Source organism: Impatiens glandulifera, chromosome 8 (assembly GCF_907164915.1).
Source record: "Impatiens glandulifera chromosome 8, dImpGla2.1, whole genome shotgun sequence".
NCBI lineage: Eukaryota > Viridiplantae > Streptophyta > Magnoliopsida > Ericales > Balsaminaceae > Impatiens > Impatiens glandulifera.
In genome coordinates, this window is record NC_061869.1 from 7342399 (window position 1) to 7348721 (window position 6323).

A 6323-nucleotide genomic window follows, 5' to 3' on the forward strand; every position below is an offset into this window, starting at 1 on the left:
CTTTCTCTCTCTTCCGCCTCCGCCGCCGCCTGCCTCTTCCAAGCCGCGGGTTCTTCTCCTCTCTTCAGGTAATTTGTTTGATTTGTTTTTTTTGTTTTGTTTATTGTAAGTTTTGTTTTGTTTATTGCGAAGGTTATTTAGATTCATAATTCAAATAAAAGTTGATATTAATTAATCTAACTTCATTTGTTATTTCAAATACAGAGACACAGTTCTACAAATATGAAGAATCGGAAGAATCTAAAATTCCCGCATCGAACGGGAAGTAGACCGTTTGCACAAATTGAAGACGAGTTGGTAAGTACATTATTTGTAATAACTTAATATGTAGATTGTTATTAATTATATAAATCATTTATTTCAACAGGCGATTGAAATGGGACGGCCACCGTCTGTAATTGAAGTATTCAAGAGGACCCGTACACCAAAACCGACACAAGAAAACCCAACACCCGTCCCGGACGAACACGTGCAAGAGAAAATTGTAAGTGAATTGAATAAGTCTAGTTTTTTATTATAGAAATGATATTTTATTTGAATTGTGCAGGCTGAGATGGAAGAGGTTGTTAGTAACGAACCGGGAATATCGGATTTTGAATTGACGGAGAGGGTGTTCGGACAACAAAAACACGGGGTAGTGTTCGGAATGGGATCAGGCGTCCGGCCCACACACTTTCGTGAGGATCGTCGTAGTGGAAACAGTTCACAGCGAAACAATGAGCGATTGTTAGAAGAGAATCAAATAATGAGGCTCAAGCTGGAGGAACTGGAGAAGAGAGATGAAGAAAGAAGGCGCAAAATGGAAGAATTGCAATCGGAAAAGAAAGAAATTGTGGAAAGAATGGAGAGGGAGAAGTTAGAGATTACAGAAAAAATGGAGAGGGAGAAGTCAGAGATGAACGCGAGAATGGAGAGAATCGAATTATATATGAGGCAACAACCACCTCCTCCCCCCACAAGCTAAGGTTGTTTCGATTATGAACATGTTTTCATTATAGTAGTTGAATTTATAACAGATTGTTCGGAATATTTGTTTGGTTTCGAATTTTGTAATGTTCATGATCAATTAATGTGATCGTTTAATGTATGCTGCATTTTTTTATAATTAATATATTGGTTTGGCTGAACAGGTTTTGGTTAGGTTTTGGTTGCGAGCAAAATAATCCGCACATTTTTAAAAATTTAGGGGAAAAAACCGAAAGTATTACTAAGATCTCTCGGTTTTTCTCTTTTTGGAAAAACCGAGAGATATTAGAAAACTCTCGGTTATTAGCCAAAGAGAAAACCGAGAGTTATATGACAAACCCTCGGTTTTTATCCTAAAGAGTAAAACCGAGAGTTATTTACAAAACTTTCGGTTTTCCTCTTCGGGTAAAAACCGAGAGTTTTCATATAACTTTCGGTTTTCTTGAAAAGGAGAAAACCGAGAGTTATTGGAAAACTCTCGGTTTTTACCCGAAGAGGAAAACCGAAAGTTTTGTAAATAACTCTCGGTTTTCCCACATAGAGAAAAACCGAAAGTTCTTTGCAAAACCCTCAGTTTTTCCACACAGAAAAAAACCGAAAGTTATTTGTAAAAAGAGGAAAACCGAAAGGTCTTTGTAAAAACCCTCGGTTTTTCCACACAGAGAAAAACCGAAAGTTATTTGTAAAACCCTCGGTTTTTTCAAATAGAGAAAAACCGAAAGGTCTTAGTAAAACCCTCGGTTTTTCCAAAAGAAGAAAAACCCGAAAGTTTTCATATAACTCTCGGTTTTTCTCTTTATGGAAGTCCCGAGAGAGTCAATACCGAGGGATGGCGAGGGTAACTAAAACCTTCGGTAAGGTGTCTTCACCGAAAGTTATAGGGTCAAAACCGAGAGTTTTAACTCTCGGTTTTGACCCCTTTTCACCAGTGATAGTTAGGTTTACGACTATGATATAACATGATATTGACGTCTTGCTGAAATTTTAAAGTCGGAGACTTCTGTAATGTTAAATAAATTTGACTTTCGCGACTGTAAGTGAAGATTGGAAGAACGGATGGATAGTTAGGTTTACGACTATGATATAACATGATATTGACGTCTTGATGAAATTTTAAAGTCGGAGACTTCTGTATTATATTAAATAAATTTGACTTTTTTTTTTTTTTGTCAAACTTTATAATATATGTATTGATATAATTTTACAATTTTAATAATAAATTTGCTTCAACTTTATAAATAAAGACCAAGTCCCTAAAGATTATGAATCATTACAGAAGCACTTTAAATTTACAAAAATAATGAAAATGAAAAATCTAATATCCAACCAACTAAACACAATTTACAAAAATAGCATCAAAAGTATAATTGAATTCAATGTAAATAATAATGTTATTTGTAGATAATATATAAGAGAAACTCTGCTTTGTTGAATAAAAACTTAATCAATTGAGTTGCTTTCAATGCAATGAGAGACAAGGGGTGGAAGAAGTGTTTTATTTATTTATTTATTTATTTTTAAATACTTTGTTGATGTATTTAAACCACTAATAAATAATAAGATTATAAATTATCGAGATAAATGATAAATAAACAATATCGTATAAATAATTGAGATAAATGATACAAATAGCTAGGTATGTAATTAAGATTGATCATCCCTTGTTGTGAAAACTACTAAGCATATAAATGATTGCCTAGTTGTAGTTTGGTGAAGTTCAATTTGTGTTTTTTTAGTAGGAAAGAAAAATCTATTTTTTTGTTTCTATAGTTATTTTATAGAGCAAATTTATTGAAGGAACTATATAAAAAGAGTATAATTTTTTAACAAGTTCCATTATTACTATGTCAAAACATATTTTCCAAGAATTATAAGTTAAAATATGTTAGTAATATATTCATTTTGAATGACACAAAATTAAAGAAAAATTCCTAGATACCAAAACAATTTAAGAAGTTTAAATGAAAATCAAAATTGTGATTTTATTTTTATTTTTTAAAATATCGACTTTTATAATTTGAGTTACTCTAATAACTAGTAATTCATTACAAAATTAATATTATAATAGTGAACGTGCATTATAATGTTAAAATATGTTAACAGTGCGAAGTTAAAACCTAACATTACAACAATTATCGACAATTAAATGAAAAGATAAAAACTTGTTCCTGTTATATTTTATTTTTCTAATTATGTCCCTTCAAGTACAAAAGTTTTCATAAATAAAAATTGAAACTTCAATTTAACAATACAATTTATATGTCCCAATATATAAACTTACAATATATAAACTAACTTTGCACAATTTAAGAAAATATACACTTTAACATTAAATTATTTGTAATTATTGAATTATACTTATAATCTTATGTATGGATATATATATTGTAAGTACAGTTTTGACGAGTCGGTTAATTAATACATATATTGATCTACCGATTAGCCATTACCAATTTTACTCACATTAATATTCAAACAAGTAAACTGCAAACTAACACACCATATTATTCTTTTACGCATCAGTCACTTTTACTCACTTGAAATGATAAGATACCTGCATAAAATATAATAATAATTATAATTTAACAATATAAGAAAAAAAATAGGGTAAATTAATTAATTAGGATGAATATATGTATATATATTAGGAAAAGGATTAGGATATATAGTTACATGATCTGTTCCTGGTGGTGGTGGTTAGTGGTTATAGTTGGGAAGAGGGACCTGGCCGGATTCGATCTGGCTAACTTCATCCACCAGCAAATCGTAATGCCTCTTCACATCCTCCGCCGTCTTATTGTTGCCGATGAACCTCGCCATCTTCTGCCACCTGTCCTTCGTTTCCTCGCCGTACATGGCTAGCGCATTCTCGAACAATTTGTTTTGCCTCGCGGTCCAGTTACCATAATTTGATCCCATTTTAATTCAGTAATTAAATATGGCTAGCTACCTTATAAGTTAGAGTGTTTTTGTGCTTGCACTTGTACTCTATTTTGTTGTTGTGTGTTGGTTTATTTATACTTGGGGTTTATTTATCTATTTTGTGAGTGATTGTCAAAATACAAAATAATAATATATAATAGTAAATAGATTCTAACTAAGAGTGAAAATAGAACAAATTAATATCGAATAAGGGACTGTGGGGGCACTTTGCAAATTGCAAATGTTGCTTTCATTCCTATATATTAATAATTATATATACCAAATAATATTTTAAAGGTTTAATCTAGCTATTATATAAAGTAGATGCCATATTTAGGGTGGAATAAATAAAACTAGATATTGTAATTTGTAAGATGCCTCTTGAATGAGATCTAAGGACTGGAATCCTTGTCACCCACGCCGTCCAAGTATAGATTCTGCTGCCACCCAATTCTTAATTTCATTAGCGTTATTAATGAATATACGAATAGGGCTGATAAAAAAATCGAAAAACCGATAACCGAAAGAGTTTTGTGTAAAAGTGATGTACTGTATATATGAAATATAGGTAGATGTGGTTTCATATATTAATTTAAAATAAGGCTTTACACATAAATTAATTTTAATTAGAAATCTGTAAAGAATTTATTAAATTGATTAACTCATCCTTCTCACTTAACTGAAAACAAGATTTGAATTTATATAGTTGTCTAATTATATACTATTTTGTTTTTCCTATAAAATGATTATTTAAAAAGGAAATATTTGAATTTATGTGAAGATGAAGTTAATTGAATTTGATTCTTATAATACATTAGCTATAATTAAACAAAATATAGGACATGTCGGGATCAATAAAATTGAGGAATTTCCAGGCTGTATTTGATAACAACTAGTATATATATGTTTCAACTTTTCAGAGACATGGAATCACAAGATTCAACAATATTTGGGACCATTTCTTGAAGGATATTATATATATTCTCTATTCTAAAATAAATTAATGAGAGAAGGGTATCACATAAAAAAAATGATATAAATCCTTATTATATTGTACCAATGAAAAACCAAAGCTTTGAGCTTTAAGATTGTAAAGCTTTTGGGGGGATAAATAGAACATATATACCCTAACTATTATGGATTTTGTTGAGTATCTCTTGTCACTCTATGTAATATCGGGGTATTGGATGCGTTGAGCATGTGCCCATTTTAAAATATTTTTTATTTTGGAATATGAATCAAAATGAAAACAAAAAAGTGTTTTTCAATGTACTCATAGTTTTAATTTGGCTAACTTAGTTTTCAATTCATAGTTACAACTTGAGATAAAACGATTAATTTGTTGACAACATTTTTTTCATTTTGATTCAAATTTAGTTTTAGATATGTAAATTTCTCCGAGATCATATTTATCTTAGGAGTTAGTTTTATAATGAATGAAAATTTATAATTAATTTAATTAAATATTGAGTTAAAAAATTTGAATTATGATTTGAGATACAATATAGAGAGTAGATTAGAAATTTTGTTTTATTGAAGATTTCAATAAGTTGATGTATAATTTTTAAAACAAAATGGGGATGTAGCTCAAATGGTAGAGCGCTCGCTTTGCATGCGAGAGGCACGGGGTTCGATCCCCCGCATCTCCAATTGTTTTATAACCGAAAAACTTAATAAGAATATTCTTTTAATATTATTTCTTACATAAACTTTATAACTTTTTAATATCACTCTATATATTTTACAATGTTATAAATTACACCACAATATTTTAATATCACTCTATTATTTTAAATTTAATTATAAATTAGTTATAAAAATTCAATAATACACAATAAACATTATAAAAAAATATTGTACAGAATAATAATTTTTTGATAATTTTTGAACATTATTACAATTTTTTTAATATTATTATAATGTTTTTTTTAACATTATTCTATATTTTTTAACATTATTATAAATTTATGTTCTACACAAAATATTATATAAATGAAATAAATTATATAAATAAATTAAAGTTGTAAATTATATAAATAAATTTAATTTATAAAATATATATAAATTAAGTCTAGGGTTTAAATTAAAAGAAATTTTGTTTTGAGATTAATAAACATTTGCGTTTGCAATAGACGGAAAATGGCTGAAATTAAACCCATTTTGGGTTTGGAATTTTTGGTTTGAATATGGAGCTCGATTGGAGATGCTCTAACACTAAAATGAAAGCCTATGAAACTAAGGTAAATGTTTGGAAATCACCATTTCAAGAAGGTTAATTTTAAAGATTTTCATTCTTCCTCAAATATGCCTTTACAAAGAAATTTTTTTCTTTTTTCAAATAACTTAATTAAAATATTTAATATTATTAAACTAATTAAAATATTTAATATTTAAATTTCAAATGTTTTTTGTTTGTTAATTTAAATTTTTATTTT

General features: G+C 28.6%; 1 non-coding gene across 1 annotated transcript; it reads left to right on the forward strand.

The window, feature by feature from the left end:
- The first annotated feature begins 5464 nt into the window (after positions 1 to 5464).
- TRNAA-UGC lies at positions 5465 to 5537 on the forward strand. The gene has a single exon. It is a non-coding gene; the product is annotated as a tRNA-Ala (tRNA).
- Positions 5538 to 6323: the final 786 nt, after the last annotated feature.